The sequence below is a fragment of the Melospiza melodia genome, chromosome 3 (assembly GCF_035770615.1).
Source record: "Melospiza melodia melodia isolate bMelMel2 chromosome 3, bMelMel2.pri, whole genome shotgun sequence".
Lineage (NCBI taxonomy): Eukaryota > Metazoa > Chordata > Aves > Passeriformes > Passerellidae > Melospiza > Melospiza melodia.
The window spans coordinates 20,226,657-20,245,229 of record NC_086196.1 but is presented as its reverse complement, the minus strand read 5'-3'; the positions used below and the strand labels follow the sequence as shown (position 1 = coordinate 20,245,229).

At 39.6% G+C, this 18,573-nt stretch overlaps 1 protein-coding gene across 4 annotated transcripts in view; it reads right to left on the bottom strand.

Moving 5' to 3' along the window:
- The window catches only part of KLHL29 (kelch like family member 29), a 387,440-nt gene that overhangs the window by 70,968 nt on the left and 297,899 nt on the right, over positions 1 to 18,573 (bottom strand). The window lies entirely within an intron of this gene.

Below are 18,573 nucleotides of genomic sequence, written 5' to 3'. Positions count from 1 at the left end.
CACAGAAAAGTTAAAATAATTTGTTATAATCAAAACCAAGAGCTAATGAATTTCTATCCAAATGGAAATAAGTTTTGAACATACTAGAATAATATTAGTAAAAATGGTATTATGATGCAATATGAACTGGATATGGGTCAAAATAATAAAACCACAAGACCTGCAAAAATAACTTATCCTTAACATAGTAAAAATGTGTTAAGCCTCTCAGTTAACATAAAAAATAGCACTTCTAAATAATATATAAATTACAGTGCATATAAAATTAGCTAAATTATCAATGCACCTTTCAATATACCTCAGCTATATAGACTACAATTGTATAGGTTTCAGAATTAGCTTTAAAGCATCCTTATGATAAAAAGAAATCTCATGCAGAGAATAAATTACTCCCTTTTATAGCAATTCCTATTTTTTGCACTCCAAGGATTTTTACCATCACAGCATTTTTATTTTTTAGCCTTCAATGGCTTCATTTACAGCAACAATCAACTTTCACACATCATGAAAGAATCATAATGATTAAAATAACCTATGAAAGTGTTTCTATCCTGCCATAAAGCACCTACCTTGTGTGATGTCTCCTTTTATAGAGCCTATTGGTGCTAATGGAATGAAAAGATAGCATGCCACGTCTCCATGTGGGGCTGTGAACTACTAGGCAACCTACATGTTTTATATGCTGCCTGGACTTTTAAGGCTAAGACTTCCCTCCAACTTTGCAGACTAAAGTGGCTATCAAGATGAATAATATACTTTTCACCTGGGCAATAGCCTGGTGGTTCAAAAGCCAGTGATCAAGATGACAGAAGAGCTGATTTTAAATACTAAAGGACTTTAGGTTTATTTTATGTTTGCAATAGGTCAAGGTTCTCATTTCCTCAGTGTAACACCCTGAACACATTCCTCTTCAGACAGATCTGTAAATCAACAACAGTTCCTTACATGGAGTCCTTACATGAAGTAAAAGGGACCTCAAGGGTCTGTAACTCTAACTGTGCTCAAAGCCACTGACAGGCTTGAGCAAGAGCTGCCAAAACTGCCAAAGGGTCTCATGGTGAAACCCAGACCCAAATAATCTCTGTGTTCCCCTGCTTCGCCAATGAAACTCAACAGGAATAATTTCAGTCAAGCACTACTGTTTAATGACACAAAAGCATGCAAATATACCACTGTTTCATGAAAAGAAACTGAAGCTCTCCCAAGCCCCAACATCTGTGGTGCATATTTTTCAGGCCTAAGTAAATAAATGTCACCTTGCACATTTATGTCTATTTAATGGAAACACAGTAGTGTCTGAAAGGCTAATTATTCTATGCTGAAATGGGTCAGTGCTCTCCAGAGAGCAAGCAGATCATTAGAGAGGGCACAGTAATAACAGCAGGCTTTTGTCAGATCTATAATGGGGGAAAATAAACCACTTTGTCCTGTGGGTGCTATAGCAGGGACTATTTTTAACAAATTCAGCCGAGGTAAAGCACAATGATACATTTTGAGCAAAACCTAAGATGGATCTGAATGTTCACTCTGGTGCAGGGGAATCTCAGGCTTTTGCTGCAGGTGTGATGCCTGAAGTCTCACTGCACAAGGAACACTTTGGGCCTCAGCCAAAGATCAAGCATGGCTTGGGCACAAGGGGTGTAGTACTTGACTGAAGGCCAAAGTGACTGAGGTCTCTGGTTTCACAGGACCAGCAGCAGGTGCTTTATCAGTTGCATATATTTATGGAGGAAGCATTTTTCTGTCCCTTTTCACATATGAACAATTTTCCCCCCCATTCTCTGTCGTGGTCCATTTTCCCACTTTCATTTACAGCAAGGACATTTTCCTCACATCAATTTTCTATCATTTCATGTCTTAAAGACTGTTACTTTTCCCTCTGATACTCTCTCCCCTTTTTCAAATTTACCCAACCACTGTCCTTGACCCCCATTTGCACTTTTCCTAACTTCCTATTCAAGTTCTATTTCTCTTGCATCTGTGACTTTAGAACCTTCCTTGCAGAGGCCTTTCAGGACAAGGGCTCCATCCATAACTAAGTCATACAGGTCTAAGATTACCCTTACAAAGGGTCAATCTCCACCTCACCTCATTCCATCTCCTTCTTTTAAAGCTTATGATCAATTATTACAGTGGTCAAAGGGCACAACTGTATGAATAGCAACTGCACAGATGGATCCTGGGAGAGGAGAGGAGAGGAGAGGAGAGGAGAGGAGAGGAGAGGAGAGGAGAGGAGAGGAGAGGAGAGGAGAGGAGAGGAGAGGAGAGGAGAGGAGAGGAGAGGAGAGGAGAGGAGAGGAGAGGAGAGGAGAGGAGAGGAGTTGTACTCTTGAATGGGCTGGGGGTTTTAGGAAGTGAGCTCAGGGTAAGCAGATCAGTACAGACCATCCTTGAACTCCTGACTGTGGCCAAGATTACTGAAAAACAAGACACAAAGCTCAGCCACAATACCTATTGATGCTGTGCTCTCCGTGCTGCTTCCACTATTGTGAGAGCTGGTTTGAGCATCTAATTCCCCAAGCAGCTCCCACAGGTAATGGGGTCATTATTTGGACTTGCTGAGCACCCTTTAATTACACTCAGTCCTGGGCACAGCTTCCATCTATGCTCTTTACACACTTGAGTGTGCTTTATGCTGCATGGATTCATTAAGGGATGCAAACCAGAAAACAGGTCTGGAGCAGTGAAGCAATTTGGCTCACAAAAACCCAGAAATCGGAATAAGTTCTAATCAGAAACCAAAGCTCCTCTTCTCCCAACAGATATTTGCAAGCTGTGATTTCCTCGTTGTTCCCCTAAACTGCTATAGTGCTGCCCACAGAGAGATGACTATGAACTGTCCTGAATTTTTGCAGCTCAGTATCTGAACTAGAAAGAGGAGAGGCAGGTGGAGAGCAGAAGGAAGTCAGGAGACCGCATTGATTCATCGATCTTCCTCGCTCAGGCTCCTTTGTATTACTAAATAACTAGCAGGCATTAGTATTGGACACAAGGTTGTATCAGAATGGGCCCTCATTCTCAGAGAATTTGTAATGCTCACACTGTGCTTAGCCAGGCATTAATGATTTATGAGGACTCAGGATGAGTTGCAAAACAAATTTTTTCACCAGGTAATAATGCCTGCCGATGAGTTGTAAAAGAAGAGACAACACAGTGCAGTCCTGGCAGTGAAAAATGACCTCAGCTGTCTCCTGCCAGGCCCTCTTCTGAGCTCCTCCTAATTTTCAGCATTTCCTCAAACAAATGGAATTTCCTGAAACCTTCAAAAAGGGATGTGCTGGGAATTTCCTACCGGATTGTTTATTCCTCTCACTTCTTTGTTCTAATGGACTTTATTTTCTTTGTCTGTTTTTTTTTTTTTTCCCTCATTTGACTATTTGTTTTAATAAGAGATATAGGCAAAAATGAAGTGCAAGGACAGTTAAGGTGCAGAGTTTCAGCAAGATGAGCACTGATGTTTCTTCTCCTCAGGGAATCACAGCCACTGCTCTACCCTAGTGCAAGGGATTTTTCCTTCCTGACAGGTGCGCGCACGCACACACACACACACACACACACACACACACACACACTGGAATGAGATTTCAAAACCAAGCCAGTCCTTTCTGTCCCCTCCTTCCCTAGTGATGCTAAATCATTCTCAGTGAAAGACTGGTTGAATACTTTCTTCATAAAGAGCTGCAGAAGAGACCACCCAAAATTACATGAGCTACGTAGTGGCTGAACCTGAAGGGGACTTGACCTGAAACCTGCAACTGAACATCTCTTTGGAGCAATTTCTGTCTTGCCATTATCATTGCTTGGGGCATTTAATATAATTATATTGAGAGTCCCAGAGACATTATAGGTCAGAAGGTGTAAGTGACTTTCCTCAGGTCAGAAACAGAATCAGGAAGAACTCAGAAGTTTTGATTCTTGGTCTCCCTAGCTTCAGCCATCATACCACATCTTACCCTCTTAATTAATGGACAAATTACAAATTAAACTGAAGAGCCCACAAGCTTTGGATCAAGCACAGGACCAAGCACAACTGTGTAACAATGTAGATCAAGTAAAGGGAAAAGAAACGATATAGTGAGTATTTTTTAAAAAATTATCTATAATCAGAAATAAAAAATGAACAAGGAACTTATTCCCAAAGTTTATTTATTCAGTATTTTAAGCACAGTGAAGACTGGATACTTAAAGACCCTCTCTAATGCAGATTCCCATGGTACAATGGAAGCTCTCAGGTTTCTTTGCATTTTTAATAAAGTACTCTTTACTTAAATTCTAGTAGATAAAGCTTTAAAAGAGTGCAGCAAGAACTAAAATATAATGAGCTACAAAATATGGAAGAACGATTTTTACAAATAGCTTTTAAAACAATTTACTTGGGAAAACTAACCTTCTATAAAACTGCAAAGGGTAATTGATGAAACATCACTAATTATTCTAGCGAGGAACGTGCAAGAGACCAATGCTTGCTCACACAGCCTCATGCTTTCATGACTGGGACAGAAAATGTGGGAAAGCCAAGAAAAGTTACCAGGAAGAAAATCCAATTACCTTCTTCTCTTAATAAGTATGGAGATTAATTCCCAAGGTTATGCTCTAGTTATGCAAAACAAAAATTTTAACCATTAAGCGCCAGCACTGCCCACGCTTGCTTATTTTTATAGTGGTAGAGTAAGGATAGATAAAAGAAACTAAATCATGAAGCAGAAGATCTAGAAGCCAAACAGGAGCTGTGAGTGACAGAAAGGAATTTACCATGGTGAACTCTTCCCACGTGAACCACACAAGAACTCAGGATTTTTTGCCACTTGGACAAGTCCTTCTCATCACAACATCCACAGACACACAGAGAACCCCAAAGCCTGCAGAGAACCCCAAAAACTTACTGAATACACCCTTGTGCTGTTGATACATGGCTTGGAGCAGCTGCAGAGAGGTAACAGCTCCGTGCCCAGCAGCCTCATTAGGCCAGGCTGATGAAGTTAAGCAGACAGACTTGGCACTGCCGTGGCTGATGTTGCTCTCCACTCCTCCAGACACCCTGGCCTGGCAGACCAGGATGAACATCATCCACCCCTCAAGGTATCCCATGATGTTCAGCATGGGAGTTAGTTATTTCCCAGGTGACAAATACAAAAATCAGCTACATCATATTTCTTGTGATGTGAAGACAAGTACACACCTCTGGAGAACAGCTTTTTACTTGGGACTTAGGGTAAGGAATAGGTCCTTTAATCTCTTTTGGCCTGAAAGGAAAAGTGAAAGGGAAATAAGTGAAGCTTGGTGAGAATCACTATCAGATGAGCATGTTACAGGTCATAGAATAGCCTGAGTTGGAAGGGAGCCACAAAGACCATTGCATTGAGTCTAACTCCTGGCCCTGCACAGGACAGCCCTAAGAATCACACCACGTGCCTGAGAGCATTGTCTCAACATTTCCTCAGCTCTGTCAGGCTTGGTGCTGTGACCACTGCCCTGGGAAGCTTGTTCCAGTGCTCAACCACCCTCCGGGGAAGAACCCCCGTGATCTTCAGTTTCCTTCCTAGACCCTGAAGATTATACATTCAGTTACCTGGAGCCTGTCTCAGGCACAACCCAACCAGTTCTGAGTGCTTGGACATGTAGGATGTTCTGTCTCTCCCCAGGGATTTCCAAGACAGATTAAATAATTAGCTGGGACCAGACAGTCATTTCTTTTTTTTTTTTTTTCTTTTTTTTCAGAAGGTGAGAACTAATCTGTTGCAGATAAATACTTCCACTTTTTTTTTTTTCTCTTATTGGATCTCAATTTCAGTTGAACTCCTTTTCCAAGAGCAGAAGGAGAAGGGGCGTAAGAAAGCTGGGACTGCCTGTGCAAGGATCCTTTATGGGAGAGATGGGGGAGGCAGACAAAGAGTGAAGCACTCTCACTCTGTACTGTACTGCACTGCAAAGAGCCAGGGCTGCTAAAGGCTTGGGATGGAGTTGCAAAATACTGTCACATGATACTGGTGTGCCCAATCCTCCTCTCCCAGTCTCTGTTCATTATGGAGTTTTCACAGGACACCATCCTGCACCCAAGGCACGTGAAAATGCTCGACTGGTTCTGGATATCTCCTGCACATCTTGCTTTCCCAAGCCCTTAAGCCAGATAAAAAGAACTGAGAAAAGCTCAATACTAAACATGAGCATGGCAAGGCCATGCCCTGACGAGCCTGTGCTAGCCAGCTACACACCCTGGTGAAGATGGAGCATATGCTGATGGAGAGGTATCACTGCTGGCACAGCTACACCAGCCCCTGAACAAAGGCAACGAGAGTCATCTTCTGCTGGGTTTTGTCAGCACAGCAATGTGAAATGCAAGGTGTGAAGCTGTCATACTCCAAGCTGGTACAGCCACGGCAGTAGAACTTTGTAGTGCAGACCAACCTGTCTAGATCTTGGCTGTGTTGACACTGTTAGACACCTGTGCTGCTAAAGAAAACAGTAACAGATGCTGGAGAGTTGGAAAATATTTTTAAATCCTGCTGAACAACACGTATGTGGTTGCATATGATAATTCTATCCAAAGGATTGTTGGCAATGAGATGCCCTGTTGTGCTAAATAAATTTTTTTGTTCGCATTGGCAAATTCTTCTCACCTTATGATGAGAAAGGGTCAGTAAAGTCAGCTGCAGTGATTATTCACTTGAGGAAGACAACTGCAGCCCTATGTGTAAATGGAACCTTTCTAAACATACTAAAAATTCAAGGAAGTCACCATATCATGTTTTGAAACTAATTTTCAGGCTATTATCATCACTGGAACTGACATTAGGAGGTACTTCAAGGCTGCCTTCACATATTACACAGCTGATATTCCCCTCCATTAGGCCATAGAACTATTTCAACATACTTTCTGATTATATTCAGAGATGAACTACACCCTTAATCTCTAGGGGGAAAAAAAAGCGCTTTAGATGCAACTTTGGAGAGATTTTGGTACCAGAGTTATGCATTAAAATAATAAAAAAAGGAGTTCTGGGGGCTAGAATACCTTTGCTGCTTTGATTTATGAGGTAAAGTCTTCTATGGTATCCATGCCTGCTAATTTATAATCAAACAGGGTTACAAATGCACAGTGAGCATATGTGAGCGGGTTTGAAAATGAACTGCATTTATATTACATATATGAATGCAAAGAATGAGAAAAGAATATGGTGACAATTTGATCTCTCTCATTTTCCAACACACACTGTGATCCATGTAAGGAAAGGCAGCAAGACCAAAGGACCAAGCATAAAAATACCCACTGAGATGTTGAGATAAAGATGTAGCTTCCTATATCAGGATTTGCTGGGGTTTTTTTTCAGGATTCACCCCTGAATAAATACAAAGTTGGCTGCAGTGTGTTCTATATTGGCCAAGGCAAACAAAGCCCAGGAGATCCCAGCAAACTGCCAGTCTGGTCCCCTCTCCACATATAACATGCCACTATGTCAGTTAACACTGTAACTTGATTTCCAGGCAGACAATAATTTTCTCTGGAGACAAAATGAGAGAGACAGGCAGAAAGAGAAGGAAAAAAAACCCCAAATCTGTGAGCCCTGGAAAAGCAGAATAGCCCAGATTCAAATGGAAATTTGGTTCTGATTGTTTTATTTACCAGGAGGTAGACCTGACTATCAATCCAGGCTTAAGGGAAGGCTAAAATATTTATTACTATGTGGTCTGGGATGGATTCAGTATTATCCTAATTGCTTGTAGCAGAAGACAAAGGGATAGCTTTTGGACCTTTTTGATCTCTGTATGTAGTACAAGGCATTAGCTAAACGTTTCCCAGTTTTGAAGGCTTTGAACAAGCAGCACCCATCTGTGAAACTGATGGTGTGATCACCAACAGTCTCCTGACACAGCAGCACCAGTGAAACACTGACCAGTTTTGGTGCCAGTTGTGTGTTAACAACAGCCACAGACACATCTGCACCACCAGCCAGCAAAAAAAACCATGCATGCTCCAAAAGAAAAAAAAAAAAAGAAGAAAAAAAAGACAGGCTTCTGAAAACAAATCAGTGATGTATCCAGAGTAAATTGCATCTATTAGAGCAAAAAACCCCAACCCCCAAGATGCCACAGCTCTGAGGTATAACACCTGACAATCAAAGACTTCAAAGCACTTAGCATACATTAATTAGCAAGGACCAGGCTGCTCCTCTGCCCATTTAAACAAAGCAGAGCTGCCCAGCTCCAACAGGGGTATGGCTTAGGCTTTTCATGGAATGTATGTAAGTGTAATCAACATAAATCTTTGAAATACATTTTTACTAGACAGTGGTAATGCACATATTTTCTAACATTCACATACTGCTGTACAGGATGCCTAATGAAAGCAAATAAAAGCATTCAAATCTTGGGCATTGAAATTTTACCCTTTCAGAAGATATTATACATCACCTATAAATAACAAAGCATTAAATATCAGTATTTAGGCCTATATGCTCTGTGGATGGTTTACTACCAGGCATGTGTTATGCACTGGGTTAAATGCATGTGACAGTATTTCTTGGTCCAGTGGACATCTCATATCATAGAGAACTGGTTTTTTGGTGTGTCCCCACAAATAAGTCTTAGTGATTCATTACACTATCAGAACAGATAAGTGTAATCAAATATTGCAAAATAATTTTTAAAAAATTAAAAAAAAAAAGAGAAAAAAATGCTCTCTGTCAAATCTAGGTCCTCCCTGGGGTATTCTGCAATCCAACAACTCCACTTCAGCAACTGGTTCCCTGCTGTGTAGCTTCAGCAGCTGTGGGGGGCTGCAATCATGACTACAGAAGTTGTTGTGGTAGTTAAATATAGGGCTGTTAACTTACCTAAGAATCATAAATGACTATGAGTTTGGAAAAAAATGATAAATAAGCTAGATTTTGGACCCCCTTGAGCTTTAAGAACATGGTATTTTATGTTTAAAAAGCCATAATTTGTGTCAAGATTTTGTCTGAACATCATCCTACTTACAATAATTTCAAATCTCTACATCCTATCTGTCCTGAAGATGTGAAAAACTTTATAATTGTTTTTTCTCGCCTACATTTTAAAGCACTGTAAAGTTTTCAAAGTCTAACAGTATTGTAGCTGTTTATGAAACATTTTGCAAAATGTCCTTCTCACTTCTGCCTAACTAACGATTTCCTGTGATAGGGTAAAATCTTGATTTTTAAGCCATTATTTTAAGCAAACTTCTTGAAATGTATTTCTGTTATTATTAAATATTTTTGTATAAATCCTAGTAAAGTCACTTCCTAGTATCCATGCCTGAGCAGGGGGTTTGTACAGTATGGCAAGAGAATATGAGCCATAACTAGCTGATAATGTAAGAAACCATTTAACTGCAAATGTTGTTTCTATTCATAGAGAATTAAATTATCAGGATGTGCTTAAGTAGCTGCCTTACCAAACTCAGAATTAAAAAAAAAAAAGAAACACTTTTAAGAAGTAGGTTGAGATTAAAGGACACAGATTTATTTAATGAGTATTAAAATTTATGGGCTCTTTAAGAATTAAGCAAGCTTATAAAGACTATTTTGAGAACTGAATGGCTTTCACATAATGAAGATGGTTGATAAGACTCGGCTAAAACATTTCAGAAACAAACGAAAACAAAGGAACACCTCAGAAAACATGGTGATTAAGTCAAAATTTCAACTGCGAAGGCAATATACAAATTTCACAATCATTTCATAATCCGAAAATGCTACTCAAACCAACCCGCAAAGGTGCTGAACCTATGAAAGGATGACAACAGGCAATTTTGAATCTAGACAAGCATGAAAGAAGCATGTTTTTCTCCTTCTGTGTAGTTATGGCAACAGAGAGATATAAAACCCCTCCTAACTGAACAAGGGCTTTTTTCCCTCTCTCTGCTCCCATCCGCAACTTTACAGCTGTCACCACAAGTCATCCCGCTCGCTCCGGCACGCCAGCAGGCAGCGAGCCGGCATCTGAGGCGAGCACAGAACAAAAGAGGCTGCAACACAGCTCCAGTTCAAATGACAGCCTCACCAGGGCTCCAGCCCGCACTGGGAAGACAAAGTTATAAAGTTTCACAAAAGAATTGAAGTGAATTTCTTCTCTGGATGTCCTAGTGGGAAATCAAAGATCTATTTTAATTTAAGGTACTTGCGGCTTTTCTCGCTAATGACCGAAATATCTAGAACAAGAGCTGCCCAACAGTAGTTTGCAGGTTTACAGGGGTCCATAAAGCCACTTGCACTGATCTGAAAAGCCACAAACACAGGAAAGCATTTACTGTTTCCACTTTTGAATGTGGGCATTAAAAATGTGGAGGGCTGGGTGGTATCTTTGAAAACTATTGTTGAAACCATGAGGATTCTGGATAGAGCTTTAGGCAAACAGAAAATAACAGGATTTAATTTAAATAGAAGATTCTTGATGGGGGTTTATAGACGTTCATCCATGGGCTACTTCACTGATCTGTGACACACAAAACCAGGACCTACAACCAAGTTAGAGGAGGGCTTCCTCTGAGGTCCTCACAAAGGGCAGCCTTAAACTCAGTGATAAAAGCTCCAAAAAGGAACATACAGGATTGGAAATGAAATAACAACCACTTATTGTCTGTGGCCTTTTGAATTTTTATTTTGCATTCCTCAGGAACAGAACAGTTAGTGATCATTTACTTTGTCTTCAATGATATGTTGCCCTATGACACGGTAGAACCTGGTGTCTCTAATCAGTGTGTGCTGTGGGTCTGAACCAGTTTCAGGGGAGGTAATTAATTATACATTCATTCCTTTTTTCTCAGGTCTCCAAACCACACACACACACACACACACACAATGAAAATGGTGGTACTTTTACTTAAGTATGTAGCAATACAGTTTATGTGTACAAATTAACAACCCTGGGAACAACCTCATTAAAAATCTATGGCTAAACTTCAAGGGCTTTGTGATTCCACCTCTCGTGTACTTGCCCTCCCTGCTCTGACAGCAGAAGGCCAACATGTATTGAAGAAGAACAAACATCTACCTGTGCAAAAGCTGCCCTTTATGTTTCACATGAAATGTCAATATTTCAAAAGCTGGTTTTGTCTTTCCAAGTACCTGTGACCCTTTCAGTGGACTGAAGATTTCATGGACAGAGTTTTAAAAATGAAAATAGTTCTCAATTTGTTTTTTTTTTTTTTTTTCACTTTGTATGTACATTTTTACTTTGCTGTAGAAAATGTCATTAATAGTGACAATATGGCACAACTGACAAGTCTCACAGTGCTGACGTCTTTAGGTTAGTTTGGAAATGGTTTTCCTAGGTCATTATTTTTAATTAATACAATGAATTAGTACATTTTTATTCAAAATGTCAAACTGTTTTAATCATAACACAAATATGAAACATTGACCTAGAAAATAGGACATTTTTATAGTACTAAATAGCAACAACATAATTAAAAGCATGACATTCTAAAATGAAAATAGTGTATTTGACCATTTTACATCTTAATGAACTATCATATCAACTTGCTATTTAAATTTCATTAAACTGGATAACAAATATAAAATACATTTTGAAACAACATCATTTCTCATAAGAAATTCTGGAAATATGTACCTTGTTAATGATGGTTAAATGACTTTTCTAATTAGTGTGGTTTGGGAAAAACTGATTAAAATGGCATTTTACAGGAAAAAATAGTTTCAAGGACAATTTATTTCACTGAAGACACTGTCAATACTCCATGAAGCAGTACCTACTTTGCCATAATCAGAGCTTGCTTCAGCTGTGTGGCTGTGCAGTGTCTTGTGGAGTTAAACTGACACAAAGCCTTTTAAAGTGACACTGAGTATTTCCCAGTTCTAAACCAGCACATCCCTTCAACCCAGAGCAGATTCTGGTCCCCATGGCTGTACTGTGTAATAATTACAGTTATAGACACACACACTTGCAATACCACCAAAGAAACACTGTTTCTTGATTTCCTGATTTTTAATGTTAATTTTCTGGTCAACTTAACTTCTGTCTTTTGTTTAGTCTTTCTCTTTTTCTTTAACTGTTACACTTTTATTCTGCAGCTCCTTCTTATACACTTGTGATTTTCTCCTAGCAATAATTTTAAAGGTAGTAATATATCATTGAGAATGTGATTAAGATAATTCAGTGCATTCCTAAGGACACCAAATTGCTCAGCTGAAGTGTAATTTGGGTAGGCTGCAACTTATTTTTAAAGATTCATAATGCTGTAAATGTAAAATAAAACTGAAGGTGAAGCAGCACGTCTGGGGTCCTTGTCTGCAAGAACTCTGAGAAATGAAAAAAAACCCAACAAAACCACAGAAAATGTAGATTAAAATTTTCAAAATGCCTAAATAACATCTGAGTCTGGGACTTAACAGCTCTTGAAAATTTAACCTATCTGTAATATGTCATAGAGACAAATAATGATTTCTCTTGAAATTATAGGATCAAACTGCTTTTGACTAACCAAAGTAATGTCAGAGGTTAAAAAGACAGAGCAGGAAGGCAAGAATCTACTCTGTAAAACAGCCATTCATCAGAGCTTCAAATCTCTGCTTGTTCTCCAGGGAACAGCAATGTCAACTTCACATAAAAGCAAGACCCAAAGTCCCCCTTTGAAGGGGATATATAATTCTTGTGTTAATCACACAAATTTTACATCATTTTCACAACAATCTTTAATACTGATTCAAGTAAAAGATGTCAAAGTTCAGAACTCTGGAAGTTTGGAAGTGCAAACTCTAGCTATTCTTATGCTTTTGTTCCTTTGTAGTTGATGGACCCAAGAAATAATTCAAACCATTATTTTGTGGTTATTAATATTCATTGTATAAATGAGAAAAATTTATATAACTCCTTAAAAACAACTGTACAATACTGAATAGAGCTTCAGGAAGGAAAAAAAGGACATTCAAAGAAGGACTCAATTTGAATCTACTTGAGGTGCAATCTTTTCAAGTTCTATTTAAAAGCAAAAAGATAATATGGTTGCTGTGCACCCACTTATTTGGTGGTGCACTGAAACAATGCCTTCCTTTTACCCAAAAGTTAGGAAGCCACAAAGATTTCCAGTATGATGAACTTTTAAAAAAGTTGTTTTTTTTTAATAACTAGCAAGCTAGCTGCTATAGATTTGTTTGGAATCTACTGACAAACAAGACTGCTGACTATATTTTTGGGCTACTTTCTTTTATTTTTCTTGGAAGAAGAAGGCCAAGTAGACTTAGAGGCAAAATTCAGATGAACAAAGCTAGGAGTAAACCTAGTGAAAAGACATCTTGGAGCAGAATAACCATAAATAAAGTAAAACTGTAAAGCAAGTAAAAAAAAAAAAAAAAGAAAAAGAGAGGACATGGAGTCCCATAGAAAAAGGAAGGCATGCTTTTAAGCACCAAAGGTAGAGATCAACACTATAAGGAAAAGCTGACTCTGTTAGCTCTGCAAAGCATAGCTGCTTCAGGACTGTGCCAGTGGCAGCAATCAGACTGCAAATGATCAAAGACACTGTTATATGTTATAAAAAAAATATACTACCTCACATACACATAGCAAAAGTGATCCAGGAACATTAACAGCAGTTATTCTGGAGTTAAATCCTAGTGGACCAGGCTAACTCTAAAATAATGCAACTGTTAGAGATCTTTAGAAGTTACGGAACTTGCTAAGTGACAGGTATGACGAGAGAAACCCTCTGCTACTTTGGACCTTCCTCAAAGAGACGCTTTTCCTCCCATGAAAACAGACTTATAACTATGCAGATGTGGCAGATGTTAGTATATGAATATTTATAAATCCAGAGGATATTTTGTTCTACCTCACCAAGCATGTTAATATTTGAATAGATTAATCAAAGCACTGAGTTCACAAAACAAACTGCCCCCTCACCTCCTCCGAGATGGAAGTGGTTTCTACTCTGGATGTGATGCTTGAGGTACTCAGTCCCAGAGCTGTGCCTGTATCACCTCACAGGGCACTTGCAGACCTTGGAAGGGAGTGTAGGGCAGCAACACCGGATTTCCAAAGGAGCCAGGGCGTGACAGAACCACAGCCCAACACAGAGTGGCGGTGTGTGGGCTGAACTCAGGCTGGTCTGGTGGGGCTGTGCCTGACCTTACATTTCATCCCTCTGGGAATGACTTCCAGCATCCTCAACAGATCACAGGATAACTAGCCTGAACTAGGACCTGTAACAACAAGGCCTCATGGCACAGTACAGCACAGTTTGACCCAGTATCTTCAGTCTCCTTGAACTCAACTGCAGTAAGTCACCCCCCTGGCACCTAAAGCCAAGCACTACACATGGCCCCATGCATTGGACATGATAAGCTGGGTGGAAACTTCACCACTAAATCTGAAATGCATTTTTTTTCATGGAACTATAAAAAAATTAAGGTTTGCATGAATAGTAGCAGCACAATAAAGCATTTTTATCAAAAACTGAACTAAGTTTCTTTTATAGAAACGTTATGTATGTGGCCACACACATGGAAGGCACTGACGTTGCTGTGGGAGGAATCAAAATGGCATTAAAGCAAGACTACATCTCAAATTGATTTTTGTGCCTTAAAAGCCAGCAGAGGAGAACAATGTTCTCTACCTGCCTATTTATTTCTACTAGACTGGAAAGTAACACACCTTTTGCCATTTTATCAATTTCATATGTATTTTGTACACCCATTTTCAAGTTTATAATTTCACATAAACACTATACATGCACTGGCAATACATAGTGTTAACTCTGTCTTATCTTCCAGTATTAATGGTATCCCATGTGGATCAATGTTTTTAGTAAGAAGAATCACAGTGGTCCTCGAGTGATGGAAAAATAATGGCATTATCCATATTGAAATATTTTTCTTTTTTTTTTTAATGAGAAGGGGGCTATTTGTGGAAAATCTGGAAAAAAATAAGAAAAACATCTGAGTAGGCTGTCTTTTCTCAAGGCTGTGAAAAGCTAGAAAGATCTTTGATGTGTCAGCTTTGACAGTTGTTTCAGTCCACCTCTGTTGGCACTGCAGCAGACGGCTGAGGATGTGCTTGCTCTCCGCACCGGTCCCTCAGGCAGAGGACGGGAGAGCACTCCTCAAAATACTGCTTATTAAAATGAAATTAAGATAAACACACTTGCATACTTTTACAGAGGGTACATATTTTGGGCTGAAATTTATCAAATTCACATTTAGATGTGTAAAAGGCATTTGGCCCTAATTTCGCTCTCCAGGCTCTTTCTGCAGACAGAAACAGGCTGCTCCAGTGGGAGAGTCTTCTTGCTTCCTTGGACATCTGTTTCAGCACATCTGGGTTTCCCTCAGGACTGTCCATCTATCCCTACTAACTACAAAGGAGGGAGAGCTGATGAGATTTGACTACCTGTCCACATTTTTCAATTCCTTTGATCCCCCTGGGTTGATGCTCATCTACCAAAAAGGCAGAGATAGCTAGGGGCTGCCCCCATTGCTCCCAGTGGCCAGGGAGCACCTAGGACAGGAGCTACTGGCATGGAAGACACCATGCACATGCTGGCAGCTGATTAGGACAAAAAAGAGTTCTCCTGGTCTTGGGAAAATCAGCAGGTGATTTTTCACTATTTGGGAAGTCACTGTGAGAAATTGAAGAGGCTTCTGAAGCCATAAATGCTCTGAAGACTCTGAAAGAAAAAGAATGTGAACTGAATGCAAAGAGACAAATGGCAATCAAATAGAAAGAGGAAGAAATTTAGGGTTTATTTTAGACAACCAAGCTGTTGAACCGGGCATAACTGATGTGGAAAACTGTTATCACCCAAAGGTTGGATGACTGCTTTTGAATGGTGGTTACATAAAAGCAAAACTTAATGGGTACTGTTTGGCTCCTGGCCTATTCTACTGTAACTTTCATTACAAAATTGCCATTCAAGGCCTAGGAATAGTTCTCATCCAAGATCACACTGGAGAAATAGACTAGTAATTCATATATCCATAGAGACTGAAAAACTGCAGTAGCATTTCAAGGAGAGGTGAGAGCTAGGTATGGATAGAAAGCCATTTATTGTTTTGAAAGTATTCAGGAATGGTTGTCTTTAATCTGAGCTACTTCTGCCAAAAAATAGTAATCTGAATGAGCACCAAAGGAAAGACAACTTAAGACTTTGATCTCCTTACATGTTTGTGCCGCCCCATTCCTTGATGGCTTTCCCATCCCCTCACACATGCTACTGGCTCATTTTCTTAGGAGCTGTTGCTCATCCCTTTCACAGTTGGACTGCTATCCCAGAGCTGCAGACTGAGCTGGCACCACAGCCCTTCCTGAGACATTCAGGACAAGTAGAACTATTTTAAGATAGTTTTAATCTTTCTTCTTTCAAGAAGATAGATTTAGATTGGATATCAGGAGGAAATTATTTGCTGTGAAGGTTGGTGAGATTGGTAAAATTATTTACTGGCACAGGCTACCCAGGGAGGTCGCTGACACCCCATCCGTGGAAGTGTTGAAGGCCAGGCTGGATGGGGCTTTGAGCAACCTGGTGTGGTGGAAGGTTCCCTGCCCATGGCAGGGGATGGAAGGAGACAATTTTTAACGACCTTCCGACCCAAAGCATTCTATGATTCTGTGATTTCCAGGACAGGCACAGGGCAACTTCTGCCACCTCATTTGATGGTGAAGTTGACAAATGATCTGTTCACTCTGGCTCTGGAAGTCCAAATGTGTCCTACATGTTTTTGATCAGCAAAGCAAGGTGTCTCTGTGCCTCAGAAACCACCATACATCATTTGGAACACTGAGAGCCCCAGCCAGTCTGGACTTAGCACTCCAGCTTTATCCTGCAACCCGAATCTCCCAGCTGACAATGAAATGTTTCGCTGCTGCTCTGCCAGGACGTAATTTTCCCTTGCACCCAGCAACTGGCATGAAGGCATTTGAAATTCCACTGTAACCCTGACAGGTGCCCAAAGCCTTTCAAGGCCAGCAGAAAGAAAAGACAGAGAGGGACTGAAAGAAAGACAGAAAGAGTATGCAAGGATGGGGAAACTACACTGAATTAGAGTTAATTAAACCCAAGCTTTGACAATGTTTAAATAACAGGATTCTACACCTAGCCCTGGAATGCCTCTATGAGCTGTCATTTAATTTAAAAGAGCACAATAGCTAAATGTCAGTCTCCAGGCAGATCTTTTGCATCTTTCTGATACTGTATTAAAAAGTTATTATAAAGCAGAAGTTCAGGATCTTTTTTTTCAGAGTTTCATAATAGCCTTCTCAAACTTCCCATCGCAAACACTCAATACAGTATTTGTTCCTATGAAACCAGAAGGAGAGTTAACCTGGATAGCTCTAGGAAACCAAAAACCGAAATCTCCTCAGCTAAATCTCACTCTAATCTGAATGTAATAAGAGGAGAGTATTTTCCTAGCAAGACAAATCATCTACTAGTAAAATGCTCCTACAATAAAATCAGTTTATAAAAAGATCTGAATCATCCTCCATTTGTAAAACATTTGATCAAAACTTAATGAATATTGTATTGCACGTTTTTAAAGAATAGTGCTAATACTCATTCAGGCTTTCATTTTTCGACCTGCTTTAAGAAGGATGGCATTAATTTTCCTGTATCCTATTCAGTGATGGTTCCGGATCTCTTTTAACTGCTAGTTTTCAAAACTGTTTTCTCAGCTTGAATTTATTTGAATTAGCATTTCTAATAGAAATTGAAACAAACAGAAATTAAGTACCATATTTTAATATAAATGTCAATAAAGAAATATTTCATATTTTAAGCTACTTTCTTGAAAATCGTGTATCTTCAATGATATTGGGATATTATTTCTTCAGTAATTAAACATCTGAAAATACACTATATTCATAACTTTTTAAAATAATCAATCTCAATATAACTCACAAGAACTCAAAAGCAGAAACATGTAAAATTATAAAAATTTTCCAATCGGTGCACAGGAGCTATATGAAAGAAAAATATTTAGTCTCTCAATAATGATCTCAGTATATTAAGAACAGCCCTATGCGGTCCTGATGACAAACTTGACACAGCTATTTGAATATGTTTTTGATGCAATAATTAAAATAAAGTCACAGAGGTAATCCTTGGTAAAGGCTGCAGTTTAGGAGAGATGGTACTTTAGGAGCTCCTGACTCTCAAAAAATAGAAAAGAACCTTATTTTGCACTAGTCAGCTAGAAATATCACATTGGTGGGTGCCCTCCAGATATGAAATAGAGAATGGCAGCTGAGCTTCAAGTACAGATAAAAGAAACAGGATACCTGAGTTCAGTCAGGACAAGCAGAAATGTCATTGCCAAGGAGAAGATTCAAGTTGCCTGAGGACTCAGGTGGACACAAGCTCTAGTGTAACACAGAAAGTGTGTGCATCAGCACTACCTGAGAATGGAGCACCCAAAAACTCACTGGGGATTTTGCTTCTGAGGCTGCAGCTCCCTGACACCAACCCTTCTGCTCTCATTCCCAAGTCCCTGCCCAAACCAAAACAATATGGTGGGGCCCTGTCCCAGGGCCAGAGGAGCAAAGTCAGGGGGAAACCTCTCTAAACACAATGAATGATCAATTTCTGGCTGAATACTGGAGACT